This window comes from Periplaneta americana, unplaced genomic scaffold, assembly GCF_040183065.1.
Source record: "Periplaneta americana isolate PAMFEO1 unplaced genomic scaffold, P.americana_PAMFEO1_priV1 scaffold_25, whole genome shotgun sequence".
Lineage (NCBI taxonomy): Eukaryota > Metazoa > Arthropoda > Insecta > Blattodea > Blattidae > Periplaneta > Periplaneta americana.
In genome coordinates, this window is record NW_027185506.1 from 880,860 (window position 1) to 899,426 (window position 18,567).

Below are 18,567 nucleotides of genomic sequence, written 5' to 3' on the forward strand. Positions count from 1 at the left end.
TTCATAGACAAGTTACATTATACTAAATGAGAAATAATGTAATATCGGCAAATTCATCTCGTCCGATTTTTGTGTATAGCTTCATCCACCATCTTCCCCCCCCCCCCCCCCCCGAGGCTTCCGACTTTTTTGGTGTGATATGTTACCAATAGTTGTAATAACTAAGAGCACACAGAGCTGATGCAGCGGCAATTTGGTAGCTTCCATCGTGTACACGTCACAACTGAACGTCTCGCCTCGCCTCGGCTCGCCGAGTGCCTCGCCGAGTGGCAATCGGGTCGACTCGGCGAGAGTGTGGAGGTAGCATTTAAAGTGAAACCTACAGAGCAACAATCGGTCGGAAAAATTATGTTTTAAAAGCACATCGCACAGTATGTATGATGCCGACATGTTAAGTATGAGGCAGCGGCGATAATACCCCCATCTTAGTTGGCGATCTAAGATTATGTCTAGGTATTTCACAAAAGCATGGGGCTCTACCTCCATGCCCCCCAAGTGCCTTCATGGCATGTTACAGGGATACCTTTATTACACAGAATCTGAATGCGGAATATTAGAATCTAAAAAATGAACACAGAGTTGGTTTACTTTGTCTGGATGAAGTTATAGCACTAGACTTTTCATAGTCTATTATCCTCCATTTTTAAAACCATTTCTATTTCACAGTAACATAACTTTGAAGTGTGTAGATAGCACAATACCATTCTTTTCAATCGTAAAGCATTCATTCATTCATTTAGTGTTCTGCCCAAGGGGAAGTCTTTAACTGCAAACTCAGCTTTCTCCAGTCTTTCCTATTTTCTGCCTTCCTCTTCGTTTCCTCATATGTTCCATATATCTTAATGTCGTCTATCATCTGATATCTTCTTCTGCTCCGAACTTTTCTCCCGCTCACCGTTGCTTCCAGTGCATCCTTCAGTAGGCAGTTTCTTCTCAACCAGTGACTCAGACAATTCCTTTTCCTCTTCCTGATCAGTTTCATCATCATTCTTTCTTCAACCACTCTTTCCAACACAGCTTCTTATCTTATTCTTTCTGTCCACTTCACACATTCCAGTCTTCTCCAACTCCACATTTGAAATGCTTCTATTCGCTTCTCTTCACTTCGTCGTAATGTCCATGTTTCTGCCCCATACAATGGCACACTCCCAGCGTGCTCTGTGCTGACGACCCCTGTAGCAGATGATGCTCTAGAGTAGATTGTATATATGAGGCAGAGAGGTATAGGCGGAGAGAACCGTTTCCTTGGGGGAGGGGAGGCAAAGCAAAATGATTGAATCCCCATATAACGGGGTTATGGGGGACATTATTTACCTCCTCCCCATGGTACAATATATCGGAATATGATCATTTAATTAAGATATTTCAGGGGAGCATGTGTTACATCCATATCCGCGATTTTTCGGACAGAGTTGTATAGGGCTTGAACTGTAGGTCTACTACAAATTATAATAGGGCAGTGATGTCAACGAGAGAGCCCGTATGCGCTGCTCAGAGCATGTAGAACACGCAGGTATAAGTCACTGGTGAACACAAGGGTTGTACATTACACATTGACGAAGAAATCATTCAGTAAGTTTCAGGTTGACTGGACTCTTGACTTCGTATGTGAGTGAAAGATGAGGTGATGCTCTTTGCTTGGTATGTGGAAATGATTTAGTTACAAAGAGAAGCAGTGTCAATGCCTGAAATTATTATTGATCTACAGAATGATGTATTCACATTTTGCGTTTTTATTGACATTAAATAGTAGTAAATATATGTGTAGATTTATGTAGAGCTTCTTCCTCAATATATTGTATTTAGTTTACAGAATGAAGTACAAACAAAAGAGTATGTTGCTAATAACGTAGACACGTTACATGTCAGTTACGAGTTGCAAGTGCAAAATTTATCGAATTCGATTTTTTTTATCTAACATGTTGTGTTTTGCATAGATTACCATCCTGCAAAAAAGAATAGCCCACGTCCGTGTCTAGGCCTGTGTTTTTAATTATAAAAGTATTTTATTTCAATAGGTATTCTTATTTTGCAAACCTATAATATATAGTTTCTTTGCTGTCCTGAAAAAAAAAATACTTCAGTAGACTTGGGATGTTTGCCAATTCAGGTCTTCCGTTAGAAAGTATTGACTTCATCAATGATGCACCAGCAAATACCCTCTATGATAGGGAAGTTCTTCTCACATTTTACAAAGCTTTAATTCCTGATATACTATATTCGGGGATATGAAGATTTGCGGCGCAATTTATTTCTATATTTGGAAGTACGTACGTATGTGAGCAATTTTTCTCACTTGTAAATCTAAAAAACCAAGACTAAGATCAGGATTGTCAGATGATAATATGCGCCCGATCTAAGAGGCAAAAAATACACTTCTGAATTAGGTGACAATTCAGAAATTTAAATTTGTTTCTAGTGCGATTTTCATATAATAAGTATATGATTATGTAATAGTTACATAGAAATTAATTAGATAGGCCTCATTATCTAAACTGCTTAAGTTAAGAGAATATATAATACGTATGTTTATTATTTGTTGTAGGCCTATTATTTCATTTTACCATATCCAAAATGTCCTGTTATTTATTTTCCTTTTTTTATTAGTTTAAAACACAAACGCAGCGTTTATGTGCTAATTGTATTATTCGATAACTATATAACAATTAATTAGATCCTAGTTATTATCTGAAACTATATAAGTTAAGAAGAGTCTATGTTTATTATTAAATTCTACTATTTTATAATTAATTGCATTTATTAGAGAGATACATGCTGTAAAAGTGCTTTGATTTCTTGTTGTCTTATATGAATGTAACACATTATCTATCGCTTAAAAGCACTGGTAGGTCAATAGAGTTAATTTTGCTCACCCCTTCTTGATCACAGCTACTGCCTGGAGAATAGATTCATTCCAACCACTCAGTACTTTATAGCACGGAGAATCGAGTACGTCCATCTGACCTTGACATCCCTGTAATAGGGTACAACTTAAAACAATCTCCCTCTTTTTCTCCCTTATACAGAAACACATGAATACATCAATAAAACTACGTAACAGTGCTAACAGAAACGTTTTACTGTACTCCAACCACGAGAAAGTCTTTGGGGACTGAGACGAAGCGGGGTAATGCTGTGAATGAATGTTGATGTCATAAGATGTCATATGGTCACACACGTGGGTACTCGTATCTGTACTGGCTAGCTCCCACAGCACAAACGATAACATTGATACACACACATATTGATACTACCCTAGTTACAAAATTAGGTCACTGTTAATCTCCTGGTCTTTTAATCTCTCCATACAGGAAATAACATATGCAGGAGAGCGCAGATTTTTAAACTGACGTTATAACGGTAATATTATCTATCTACTTCGCTCCAATAGATGACGCAATAGTAAGCACATCCCTTTCACGGTTGATCTCCTAGTTGGAGAACAGTATATGAAGTTTATCTTTCTGAAGATATAATATGAAATGTAAACTCTAATTATTTTATTTATCACTTTTCTTTTTTCTGCATTGTTGTGCAGTGTTATTCATATTTCTCCAAGTGGAGAACACCTGCAGACGTCTAACACGTGAGTACAACAGGTTGTTACAAAGGAACCATTACAGTGCTTCCATTCCTCAAATGAGGTATAGCAATTCTTATACATTCAGAAATTTAAAATAATGTTATAGTCCAGACACATGATTTGAAGACATTAATTCATCAATTTAAGCACAGAAACTTAATCACAAACAAAAGCAAAAAAAAAAAAAAAACTTTTGAATTCAATATTTTCTAGCGTTAATAGAAAAAAAAATCGAGACAAGTTGAGAGACAGTGCCCCCATGCCACCCCATAACTTCGCCTATGTAGATAGGGAAGGTGCACTTAACCAGTTCTGATGGAGACTCTCCCTCCCCTCACAGAGTAGCAGCAGCAGCAGTAGTAGGCCTAGTAGTGGTATACTAGTAGTGGCAAGCCTGTGTCTGATATAAAATCGAAATCTGCATGATGCGATTGCAAAGGTGTCGTCATTTTCATTACCGTACTAGTTGAAAACAAATTTTCAAGTAGGGTACATCAACTGGTGACATGAAGTTTATGAAATCAGTTGTGAATGATATGCAACTGCTCTCCCCAAGAAAAGAATCACATTTAAAATGGAAGTATTGGAACTCCTGGAAAAGTACATCAGTGGTGAAAATGTTTAATATTTATTTTTACTTAATTGTTTTTAGGGTATCTTCCATATTTTATTACTTCATTGTACAATTTCCTTATTTTATTTGTTTTTTTTTTCATGTATTAATACAACATACCCCATTACAGAAGATAATATTACACGTTTGAGTTGTCTTTGGAATAATGTCCCGGATATTTTAGTTATTCTAAAGTACTAATTCTTGGTGTTTCACTAATATTTATCTATTTACAGTAGTTCGTTGTTCGTTAATCTTCGTATGGTACAATTTGTCTGTCTTATTACGTATTCATTTATTTACAGTAATTTTCTGAGTATTGTCACAGTCTAGTACTCTAGTAAATACAGTCGCGAAGCTAGAGTTATTGAGGGTACTAGGAACAATAGACTGTGCCGGTACTATTTCGCATTGCCTGTGATGAAGCGATAGTAGCGATCCTAGTGTTAGCAACTATCTATGGATGCATATTCCCTACGTATTGACCTTCGTGACTGTATATACTAGAATGTGGTATTGTTCCCAACTAATGTAATTGCTAAGCTTCTCTATAAAATTAGTCTATTTAGGTAATTATATTAATACGAGTACATTATTCATTGTATATTGTAGCTGGTATGCTTAAATAGGACTAGAAATTAAAAAAATATATATACATTGATAAGTATTTTATATAAGATTCAAGTTATATGTTTATACTAGCCATACACGTGTGCTTCGCTGCATATATTGCAAATAATAGTATCATTTACTTTCATTTTTCATTTTATTTCATTTTTTTTTCTGCAACAGTGAGCTTAGTGTTTATGATGACTTATAAGTCAATACAGCACATAATTACAGCCAGGGTAGAAAAATATGTAGATACATAACATGTGTACTTTGTTTTCTCTTTCATTTCAAACGTTTATTATTATGTGATTAATATCCTTAACTGGATTAACTCTTGATTATCTGAAAACTTACTTATTTTGTTTCTTCATGTATGTATTAGGAATGTTTTTCGTCATGTGAATATTCAAGAAATTCAGTGTGTTTTTATTGACTTTACAGACTTGTTGATTTTACATAGCAACAGTGCTTACAATTATTAATTAACTAATTAATTTCATTCAGTTTTCGTCTTCGTCTAGTTTATTTACGCGTTCTACTTTAATTTATCAGTGATGTCAACCAACATCCCTCTGTGTACTCCTGAATCTACTAACATTTCTTCTGTGACTTGTAATTTATGTGGTAAATCTTTTACTCATCGAGGCATCAATACCCACGTTTCGAGATGTCATACATCAGAAGATTCTTCGCTGGATATTACCCCATCTGCAGCAGAAAGTTCTTCTGATATTTCTACACATATTAGTGCTATCACTGAACCTGATGAATATATTCCGTGCCCACATTGTCCATCAGGTGATACTAGACTTTTTAGAGGTACTCGTGGTCTGCGCATTCATCACTCACGTGTACATTCTGACATTCAAGATGCAATTCCATCCTTAAATATCACCCACGAAGAGCTTCACTCCATACTCATACAGTGCAAGAAATCTGTTGCTGTCATACGCAGAATCCCCAAGGGAGCTCGCCCATTGGCTGCGGACCGACTTCGACATCTGATTGACCTTTGTATATCGTTTAATGCCGAAGCCCATTGGATCAATTTAATGCTTTATGCTTACATTGCTCTTCGTATTCCTGAAAAGTCTACTAATAAATCACTGATCTCCAAGATTAAGGAAAACATAAACAATTTTCAAAATCCTTCTTTCACCGAGTCTATTCGTACTAAGAAGAAGTCACCACATATCTCCCTGGCGCAACGTATAGAGAGGAAAATTGCTGAAGGAGACATTCGCAACGCTGTTCGTATATTATCATCCGATATGGGGATAGCTGAATACAATCAACTTACTTACGAAGAATTATTATCAAAACACCCGCCTCCTTCTCGACCATCTACTTTTCCTGATGCTCCTGTTATTACTGCTAATCACCCATCTTTTTCTGAATCTGATGTCCTACACGCCATTAAAAGTTACCCTCAAGGATCTGCTTCTGGTATTGATGGTCTGCGACCTCAGCATCTAGTTGATCTAGTGTCCATTTCAGCTGGTGACTCTGGTAAAAAGCTCCTTTCATCCATAACTAATCTCTGCAATTTTTTGTTTCAAGGTAAATTAAATGATAATGTACGTACAAATTTCTTTGGTGCCTCTTTGCTTGCAGTTAATAAACCTGGCGGTGGCATACGCCCAATCGCAATAGGTAATACTTTCAGGCGCCTTGTTTCTAAAATTATTTGTCACGCTATTAAGATTGAAAGTGGTCATATTTTTCGACCTCATCAACTAGGATTTGGTTCTCCTAAAGGTTGTGAATCTGTTATATACTCTGTACGATCCTTCTTACATACTTATGATAACTCAGATAAAATTCTATTGAAGATAGATTTTAAGAACGCATTTAACAGCATTGAACGTGATATCATGTTAAACTCTTTTTTAGAAAAATTCCCCAGCTTTTACCCTTTTGTTTGACAGTCTTATAGATATTCGTCCAATCTATTTTTTAATTCCAAAATTATTTTATCACAAACAGGCTGTCAGCAGGGAGACCATTTAGGGCCTTTACTCTTCAGTCTTACAGTCCACTCCATCATGCAAAAATTAACTAGTGACTTAAATCTCTTTTATTTGGATGATGGGACTTTAGCTGGAGATTCCCATGATGTTCTTTGTGATCTACAGAAAATCATTCATCTTGGGTCCGAACTTGGTCTTGAGATTAATCCTAATAAATTTGAAATGTATTTTTGTTCTGCTATTAACCCAAATATTTTATCTTCTTTCCAGAATATTGCTCCTGGCATTAAAACTGTCACAAAGTCAAATCTGTCCGTCCTGGGTTCTCCCATCTTTTTAGATTCTGTTGATGAAATAGCTACTCAAAAATTGGAGCTCCTGAAAACTCTGTTTGGTCGTCTTGAACATTTTCACCCCCAAGTCTCTTATTTCATTGTCAAAAATTGCCTATTAATCCCTAAATTCACTTATTTTTTAAGAACTACACCCTTATTTCTTTTTCCTACTTTTCTCCAGCAGGCAGATGATTTATTAAAGCAGTCTTTACAATCTATTTTAAATACTTCTTTTGACAACGACAGTTGGGTACAGGCTTCTCTCCCAATTAAATTAGGAGGCCTCGGTATTCGTACACTTACTGATATTTGTATACCAGCTTTTTTATCTTCAGTCTTTGGCGTTATTGACTTCATCAAATTTATTTTCCCTATTTACAGTGATGCTGTCGACATTTGCTATGTTCCTGAAGCTTTAAATAAGTGGTACGAAAAAACGAATAAATTTGCTCCTCCCCAGAATCCAGCCATTCAAAAAGCCTGGGATGAGATTATTGCAGGTCAAATACTTGATTCTCTTATATCCTCTTTCACATCTGACAAGGACATCGCTCGCATTAAAGCTCTCCAAGAGAAGGAATCTGGATCTTGGCTCCATGCTCTGCCTTCCTCCTATGTTGGTACCTTGATGGACGGTAAATCTTTCCAAATCGCTACTGCATTGCGTCTGGGCTGCAAAATTTGCCATGTACACCAATGTATATGCGGAGAGACTGTGGATTCCTTTGGTCATCATGCCTTAAGCTGTGCCAGAAGTAAAGGTCGCATTCATAGGCATTCTGCTATTAATAACATCATTAGTAGATCTTTAACCTCCTGTGACATTCCAACTCTTCTTGAACCATCTGGTATTAGCCTGTCGGATGGTAAACGACCTGACGGCTTGACATTAATTCCTTGGTCCAAAGGTAAATCACTCATCTGGGATTTTACATGTGTAGATACATTAGCCCTTTCCCATTTAAAATCGTCTGTCAATTGTGCCGGATCTGCTGCTGAATCCGCTTATCATGCTAAACGACGCAAATATGAACATTTAACATCAAATTACATCTTCGTCGCTTTTGCAGTTGAGACCTTTGGTCCGTGGTGTAGAGACGCTAAAGATCTACTCACCCAAATTGGTGCACGCCTACTGTCCCGTACTGGCGATCCTAGATGTATCAATTTCCTTCGTCAACGCATTGAAATAGCGGTTCAGCGAGGGAATGCTGCCTCCATCCTGGGATCATTTCCTAACTCTATTTCGTTAGAAGAGATCTTTCTCATTTAATGTGTAGCGTACCTGCTTGAGCATGGGTAGAAAGTTCACAAGAACAAAACTTCCATGAAGAAAGGAGGGAGGATGTCCGATCTTTAATGAAGCCATGGTCGAGAATATCCACAAGGCGAGGTGCTCCCCATCAGCAACATGAAGATCAACTCTATGTCTGAGTTACGGCGGCTGGCCGGCGTCAAGAGCATGGGCGAAGTGGAATGCCCCACGCTGCTGGACATCGAGATCTGCAGCGAGCAGGACGACCCCAGGCAGCGTCCCAACTTCGGCGTCAAGTGCAAGATCTTCGAACTGGACGCTTGCCAAGGCATCGGAAAGGTGTGTCTGGTGTACATGGACAAGAGCGAGTGCGATTCCGATCTAAAACGAGAGGACCCCAAGATCTGGCTGCTGGACAGAAGTTTCGAGTGGCACTACCTGGCTGCAGACTTCACGCAGTACTTCCGCATGATGCTGGTACACCAGAGTCTCCCCCAGTGGCAGTTCAAATTCACGCCCATGGACCAAACACCGTGGGCTGAGCAAATGTTCGTGTTGAACGCACCGCATCTGCTCCAATCTGATGTGAATAACCCACTCACACAGAACGTGGACTGGTGTGACATGCTGTATAACCACCTCGACCCTGCGATCTTCAAGATGAGAGCGAAGAGCTCCAAGAAGAAGGCAGACGCAGCCAAGATCAAGCCATCCTGAGAAACTCTGCGGGTGTACGAGTCATAACAGAGCGGCAGAAACAACTTCTGTAATACGAGTATTACACTAATATTCGTGTTTATTTAGAAATTTCATGACTTTCCGTTTCAGTGTTTACAAAAAATAAAAACTCAAGAAGTTAATATATTATTAGCAGTATATAGGAAATGTTACAGTGTAAAAAGAGTGCTATAGCTATCACTAAGATCCAGAATGTTATCATTTATTTATATCTATTATATTTTCAAATGCAGCTTTGTTTTTACTTAGTGGAAAATTAGGTTATTGTAAGTTTTAAGTCGTTTTCTCCTGAATTATTTTCATAGTTGCATTTAAAACTATAAATGTAAGGGCCATTTTCTCCAAATTAAATTAAACTTGGTATAAATTATACCCGTTCAACTTTAGTATTCAATTTAAACGTCCTTCCATTTTCTCCATAAATTTCTGGCACTCGTTTAATTTAAATGCAGGGATGTAGTGGAGGTGGGGCAGAGCTCCGGCACAGATTTGGAATTTTAAAATAATCTGTTTTGACACCATAGTACTTTTCCAGCTAACGATACCTTAGTTAATGTCAGAATATTTACACACATTTTCTGTGCTTCCTTTAGAATTTCGAAACAAGTTCGGAAGTAGAAGGTCGCGAGACCACTAGGAGCAAAGGAGGGGTGTGTAGTGAGGGATGGGGAAGGAGTCAGTGACAGGACAACCACCAAATTAACTTTAGTGCCCCTTCGCGAACTGGTCACATTCCTAGTTCACTTTCGTTTCGTATCGTATTTCATTACTTTGCTCGTCTTTGTACAATACAGAAGATTGTCTGTGGTGTTACTTACCGAAATATGTTGTGTTTTTTTCCAGTTATTTTACGAAGTGAATTTTAAACTTTCCAAGAAGGTAAAAAAAAACATAAAGAGCTCCGGCACTGTAAAGTTTGGGACTACAACCCTGTTTAAACGACAGCCCACCCGTTTAAACTAATGTTGGCTCTATATGCTGAAGGCTCTCTCACTTCGAGCCCGTACCTTGGATGTAGCATGACTGATTTAAATGACCCTCAAACCAGCTTCACATTCTAATGTATACAGTCCGAAGCTTGAGTTGTTAGGGTACTAGGAACAATAGACTGTGCCGGTACTATTTCGCATTGTCTGTGATGAGGCGATAGTAGCGGTCCTAGTGGTTAGCAACTATCTATGGATGCATATTCCCTACGTATTGAGCTTCGTGACTGTATATACTATAATATATTAGACTGTGCCAGCTTAACTGTGAGATTCTGCTTTTTCCGTATAGTTGGCGCTGACATCACACCACCTACACAGTGAACCACCTATACCACCTAGCAGCCGAGAAATAAAATACATATAATTTTAATGCATCTAGGTAAATTGGACATATTAAATAATAAATCTGTCATTATATGTAATGTCTAGATTCTAGTTTTTCTTTATAATGAGACGTTGACCACATTAACACTTAAAGTGATATGTAATGATTTGATAGGGCTGAAAATGAAAAGAAATAAAACCATATCTCTGTATATTGTATACGAAGATTAAATGAATTTGATACATATTTTTTAATGCATTGCATTATTTTATAATATAATTTATTGTATATATAACAAAAATTATTACAGCTAGTTTATCATTGAGAAATAGGGAAAAGCTGTTAACTTGAATTTATTGGAAGCAAAGCCGTTACTGAATTACGTAACAAGGTAGGCGATGTTTGGATCCTGTGTTTCAACTCTAATATTATGTATATATTTTCATTTTATTATTATTATTATTATTATTATTATCGACGAATTTTTGCTTATGCCAGAATCCGTGAATAAAAGTGGAACTAATCGCCGACGGACTCAGAAAAACAGAACAGGGAAATTCGTTCAGTAATAATCCCTATTGGCTGGCTCACTTGTGTTGGCTGTAATGAAGGAAGAGCTCAACAATAAGCTTTATCGGAACTGGCCAATCAGAGCTAAGTAAGCCAATGACGCGTCATTTAGTTTCAACATGCCAGCTGTTTATAAATATTCGTTGCTATAATCAAAGTAAATGAAGAATAAATTCAACGGTGTACTAGTTTTATAGATATGCCTAAATTATTTATATCCATGTGAAGAGTTGTGTGGCATCATTCGATCTACTATTTGCTGAATTACCATTTTGTGACATTTCTAACAATCCACAAACACAAGTAAGCATTATGTATGTACATTAAATGTAAACAGTTCAGTAATGGAAGCAATTAGAAATCAGTAGAGGAGGAGGAGTAGACTGTTAATTCGGAGTGACGACGCATTAAAGGCATTTCATATTATCTTGAATATCTTGGAAAGCATTCTCGATTCCATTTTTCTCTGATAAGCTAGATCGTATAATCCATGTCTTGTGACATCTGCATTATCTTATGGAATAGGTATGTGGGTCCATTTTAATATAAAAATTAACTTCCTTTAATATTATTCTTTTCTCGTTGAAAATCACCTTTCCAATGAATTTTAAGAAAATAACTTTCAGCTTTTAACGAGTTCGGTAACCCACCAAGTTATACACACCTGATGTACTCAGAACCTTAGTAGGCCTAATTATAAAATATATACTTTCTCCAGTTGTTATTTTATTATACTATCTTAGAAAATAAATACAATGCATATTTCATATAATTAGTTACTTTCTGTGATTGAAATTCAATACTAATATAATAAAATTATTATATAAGCACAGACATATTTAAATTTACAACATAACTGTACTAATGAGACAGGGAAATAAAATCCCTAACTCCAATAAACCAAATTTTACAGGAGAGAGAAAAAACTTATCATTTCTCTTACTAACTTTAAATGTTATACATTTATATATTAATATTGTGTAAAATTACATTCTTTATCAATTGAATACTTCAAAATCTAAATTTTTACATTATCTTACGCTACAATTTGAAATAAACACTGCTGGAGTTAGTGGTTTTCTGACTTCCACAGTGTATGAATTAAGGAAAGTGAATAAATATGAGCCATGTGAAGAAAAAAAGATAAGTATATCATAATTCCGTTATGTAATATTGGAATATACGAGAAAATGGAAGTTTATTATTAAGATTAACATTGCTACATCTGTGCTTCAGTGGCTGGCCATGATAATATCTTTGAAAAATATTGGAGTGCAAGAGGTCAAAATGACTTTATTGTCAAACGCCTGGCATTAGAAAACAACAATATTTTTTTAAAATTTCAAATGGCCTATGTGAGACAGAAAATCACAAATTACCATAAAGCACATCAAAATACACAAATAAAACCAAAAACAATATTAAAATGTTAACACAGTCTCATTCATGTTACACATTCTGTTTTTTTCTCTCACTCTCATGTTCTTCTTGTGCATCTAGATTCTAGATTATTACTGTCCGCAAAGAGAGTTTGGTAATTCATCCTACTTTCCTCAGAAATAAACTGCATTAAATTTTGCAAGTCCTTTTGCTTTCTTCTTTCAATGGCAATGCTGAATTGTACTTTAGTTGACTGGGGAACGATGCATCGGTATTGGATTTCTGGAAGTTAATCGACTCGATATTGTGCCTTTAATAGTCTTATTTACATGGATTTCATAGATTTTTATGACATTCTGAATATTGTATCATATCACTTTACTCAGCTGGTTGAGCGATAGTTTTGCCACCTACCGGGAAATTAAGCTTGGAATGCAAAAACTCTCTTATTTCATGGAGTAAGAGGAGTTCTGACTTCCACGAGTTTTAAAACAGCCCCCAGAATGCAGATGAATGTCGAAATTAGTGTATTCTTGCCTTCCACGCATGCGGGATAAACTAAAAAGCATCATCCAGCCCATAACTCAATTTTGTAAAAAATTGGAGTTAGTGGGTTTTTGATCTCCCTGTCTCAATTAAAATGAAGTGGGATTTTTATATGTCATTGTGATCACACTATATTACATTAAAATATTTGTGTACCAATACTAATATTTTATAGAACACAGTTACAGTACCGGTATTCATTTCATCAGTAGTATTCTATATAATTGTGATTGTGTTATAATATATTATAGGCCTATCTAATGCTACACTCGCACAAGGCACGTCAGATGTAATAAAATAATTTTGTACAGCATTTGCACTATGAAAATTAACAGCTCTGAGTAAGCTCCACGGTAAAACACTAATTTCTACTTCATTTTTATTGTATTTTTGGTCCAGAACAAAATACTTGTCTTTTACGACAACATGAGGTTACAAAAGTTGTGTATAAACATTTTCACTTACCATTACATTTCAGTTCAGTGAAAGGAAGTATTTCAACATTGTAACTACTTCACAATTCAATAATATAACTTAACAAATGTCTATCTAATTAATATGCAAACATTATTATACAGTATTCAATTTATCATTATGAACATTATCTTTCACTTTCCTCTATTAAGAATGTTATTTTGCCAGGTGACACATTCAGCATCTGAAACTAAATAATCAACTAATTTGTCTCTCAGTTCAAGTAATGGAACGGAGAAAAATTCTCTTTGGCACCGGGATTTGAACCCGGGTTTTCAGCTCTACGTGCTGATGCTTTATCCACTAAGCCACACCGGATACTGATCCCGGTGTCGGACAGAAGCATCAGCACGTAGAGCTGAAAACCTGGGTTCAAATCCCGGTGCTGGAGAGAATTTTTCTCCATTCCATTACGCTTTCATTCTGTCCGACACCGGGATGGGTATCCGGTGTGGCTTAGTGGATAAAGCATCAGCACGTAGAGCTGAAAACCCGGGTTCAAGTCCTGGTGCCGGAGAGAATTTTTCTCCGTTCCATTACTCTTTCATCTTATGATGACACAGAATATCTGCATGGAAATATCATATGTACTTCGGTACATTAAAATAATATATAAGCACAATGTAGCTTTAGCTATAGCTTCTGTTGTTTGTACAGATCAAGATAAGGACTGTCTGTACACTCTTCACTGGCTTGCAAGAATACCAAAACTATTTTCGATCGTTCTTCTTGCCCTCGATAGTCTATAATTGAAAATGTTTTTTTTACCCAAATATTTACCTGGGCATGGCCTCATCATGTATTCCCTTAATGGAAAATCCTCGTCTTCTACGAAGAAATGGGGCATTGTTATGTCACTACAGCTCATGCATTATGTCCAGACACTCCTCCACTCTTCCTACAGAGTTGCGCAGGAGATTGGATGAGTCTATTTACGAATTATAGGAGAATGGATTAGCCTTTGCCTTGAACTCGGTAGACATACACCCGACCTTCCCTTCTACTCCTACCCCTTCCACGGAAACGTTGTTTCCCTACTGTGCATTGCGAATATCTTGACAGAATGCATGAGCTGTACTAGGAAGTATAGAAGAAGCAATGGTAAAGTACGCTGTTCTAATGCACGTCCCATGACCTTATTTTAGCCTAAATATTCCTGCATTGTTTTCTGATCCACATGCACCTAGGCCCTATATCAGCCCAAATGAACTTGTAATCTGAGTAACAACATGCCAGCAACACTAAACTAAAATGTTGTTTAAAATTATTGTAAAGGTTCCCGAATGGGGTGGACATTTAATTTCAACACGCTTTCCGTCAATTGCCCCTAGAGTTTTAGGGAAGTTTCATTTTCTGAAAAATCTTTTGCTGATTGTTATTCATTCTTCATATAATGATGGTTTAAGTACAAAGGGCAGAATACTTCCCAAATTGTTTGAGAAATCTACACTTGAAATACCAACTCTAAATTCCCAGCTTAAATTTAGAAATGACCCTCCATGTGCCAAATATTTAAGTGTCATTGCTAAGCAAAGTTCTGGACACAAAAATTCCCCGGCGACTTCGCTTCAACAGTTTAGGATTCACAAGTGATAATAATTTATTGAATATTAATGTGGTTCCATCCGTGTGTACTTGAACATTTCCTGGTCATTTACTTCCATGTGTTGAACTATGGTAGCAAAAGCACCATGCTGATTTCGTTCTTTGTTTATTGGGCGAATCCCCCATCTGGAATATAAACAATACTAAATCATATACAGTTAATATAAATATATGGCTAAACTAGTGCTTATAGTAAGTTACAGTATGTGCAGGGCCACTGACAGAATTTATGGGCCCCTATGCAATACTGTACTCAGACCCCCGTTGAAAAAAGTAACAATTACAAGTTACCAGTTATTCTAACCATAATAATTATTTGCAAAATAAATAAGAGATAACCCCATACATAGATACGAACTTAAAAATATACACTTTTATTACATTGAAAACTTTTAGCAAAACTTCACATTAGCACAATATAGCCTATTATATTCATAAAACATTATTCCTAAACAGCTGTAATTTCTAACTTGCAGTCCGACATCAACAAACAACTCTCCTTGAATTCACTGATGCAGAATCATCAATTATATCACCAAAATTTAAAGACCTAGCAAGATCGTTCTCCAGACTAAGGAGGCCAAGGTCACTCAGATGTTCTTGACACAGTGTTTATCTGAATAGAATTTTTATTTCCTTCATTTTGCTGAAAGATCTTTCAGCATCAGCAACTGGCACATGAATTTTATAGAATATTGTAATGGTTATACAAATATTTGGAAATCAACTGTACAGTTTTAATTTCCTCAGACTATTTAGGAGATTCATAGGTTTCAGTGGGGCTGGCCCTAAATTAGAGGCCTGAATTGATTTTAAATATTTCAGCTCATCATGTTCTCATTGTTAATGTCGCCATAATATTTTTCACGCAGTCTAGCACTCATATTAATATCTTCCAATTTTTTCTTTCTGTCCTTATGCTTCTCAGGTCCCGACTTATGCCTGTACTTGTCCATTGTGCAGTTAAACTATAACCGGTAATACTAATAAACAGAATTCACTAGACAAACGACAACGAAAGTTTCGACACGAAACATACAATGTACTGAAAAGGAAACGTATCCTGCGACTTTGGTTTGGGAGACTCCACTAACATATTGCTGTGGGCCAGCGGTTGGTAGTTAAAAAGGACAAGCCAATAAATAATTGAACGTGTTCGGTACAAGTGACGGCAAGATAGTTCAGGCAAATGTAGGGGCCCTCAATTGTCATGTCGATGAATGTTAATGCGGGAAACCGATATTCTATTATATAAAAGTCAAATATTTATATATGAAGTGGTAATTTGTATTAATTCTACTATTGTTGAGTTAATATGTCAAATTTATGTAACAAATATTCTTACAAAATTTTATAGTACCCATATGTATCTACGAATAATTATTCATGATATTAAAAAGTAATCGGACTCACTTAATCTGACGGGCCTTTACTGCTCACGGGCCCATATGCACTCCCCCTCTTTGCTCCCTCTTCTCGGCGGCCCTGAATTTATGTGTAACAAGTATAACATGATACACACAAAATAAAGTACCTGTAAATAATGATAAATATATTTTTTGTTAAGAAAAAATTCAGGGTATGCGACACATCACCCACACCCATGCACGCTACGCCCCTGGTAGCGCTACTTCCGGTTTATTATGGGAAATGGTACTACCACCAACCGATTCTTTACATAGGTTCTGGTTATCAAAATTTTTTTATGAACAACCAATATCATATAGGTTTTGAGAAAAAAGGCTCATACAGGTGGTCTGAAACACCCGGTACGTGGAATTATCACTGCATGAACACATGGATTCATTCACAGAACAACGCTTAACGTTAATATAGGGGTGTAGTATTATGTGACAGATTAGATTAGGTTTGATTAGGTGTGTATTATGTGACAGGTTAGATTAGATTTGATTAGGTGTATAGTATTATCTGAGAGGTTAGGTTTGGTTTGATTAGGTGTGTAGTATTATCTACGTTGGTGACACTGAAACCAACTGTCGCATTAAGGAAATATGACTGTATACTTCATTCACGCACGACGATTTTCGTACATAAGTAAGGTACGTATTTAGGGTGGGTTGGGTGGATATACAGCTCTCCCAGTAATCACATCAATTTATAATAATCAATACTATAAATCCAAGGCATTTTCAAGGTATTGTTGCAAGTTCCTATAGTGGCCGGGACATAAGTATCCTTCAACTAAATAAATTCCTGTTCTAGGTTATGCTTTTCGAGCATGTTTAAATTAAAATGCGCAGTACAAATTCATTGTGTTAACAAAAAAATGTTTATTGTGATATCAGGGATGATAACTATTCTATTTTGACATGGGAGGAGTGCAGCCTTAGAGTTCATATTAGTTAAAAGGTATTTAATATCTCTCTAATATACTGTAGCCAAACTTCATTGTTTAATCTTATCATTGTGTCTCATTCATTTTAGATTTCCATTCAGCAGACCACACATTCTGCATCAATGGGTAGCTGCAGTTAAAAGGTAAAAGTGGACTCCCACAAAAAACAGTTCTTTTGTGTAGTGAACATTTCACAAAAGAAAGTTACGAAGCTCAGCTGTCATCAGGTAGATGGTCTTAAAGGAAGATGCAGTGCACGAGTTATTTAAGGGGAGAAGATGGTATTTTTTAAAACTATTTTCCTATTTGGTGTAAAATATTAATTTTTTGTGTGTAGAGAGCTCATAGCTGTAGCAACTCACCCAAATATAAATATTTTGAAAAAAAAATCGGGGGGGGGGCCCAAATTTGAAAAAAAAAATATCCAATGCAGGATTGTACTAAAACCGATATATCTAAACCGTTTTTAAAGATAGATTCAAACGGTTTTTTGCAATGTATTTGCAAAAGCATGTTCTACAAACTGTCTGTAACAGAATTTTGATATTAGTCCCTACGTTTGTAAAATAAACAATTAAAATTTAATAACAATTTTCTGATTTCCTTTCTTGCAAACAAACGGACGTAATTTTAAAATGAAATAAATTAACAAAATTCTGTTACAGAGAAAAGTTTCCTAATCATCTAAAGAATATGTGTTATAAATTTGAAAAAAATATACCCAATGCAGGATTGTATTAAAACCGATATATCTAAACCGTTTTTAAAGATAGATTCAAACTGTTTTTTGCAATGTATTTGCAAAAGCATGTTCTACAAACTGTCTGTAACAGAATTTTGATATTAGTCCCTACGTTTGTAAAATAAACAATTAAAATTCAATAACAATTTTCTGATTTCCTTTCTTGTAAACAAACGGACGTAATTTTAAAATGAAATAAGTTAACAAAATTCTGTTACAGAGAAAAGTTTCCTAATCATCTAAAGAATATGTGTTATAAATTTCATGCATGTATCTTTAATAGTTCAGAAATTATATCCATTTTTGTCTGGCAATGTAGCAAAAAAAAAAAAAAATGAAGTTACTGGAAACCGATAAAAGCGGGCGTGTGATTTAAAAATCCATAAAGCAGGAAGTTTAAAAAGGACGTCTCAACATCCGATAAGGGCACAAATACCCACAATGTGTTATGCTATGCATTCCACACATATCAAA

At 36.0% G+C, this 18,567-nt stretch overlaps 1 long non-coding RNA gene across 3 annotated transcripts in view; it reads left to right on the forward strand.

The window, feature by feature from the left end:
* The window catches only part of LOC138693952 (uncharacterized), a 56,216-nt gene that overhangs the window by 25,131 nt on the left and 12,518 nt on the right, over positions 1 to 18,567 (forward strand). The window contains exons 1-2 of one of the 3 annotated variants that reach the window (XR_011330637.1): positions 10,036 to 11,293; positions 17,441 to 17,494. This is a non-coding gene — a long non-coding RNA (uncharacterized lncRNA). Of the gene's footprint in view, positions 1 to 10,035; positions 11,294 to 17,440; positions 17,495 to 18,567 lie in introns of those variants that run through there. The other 2 variants (XR_011330638.1, XR_011330639.1) reach the window with 2 other exon arrangements.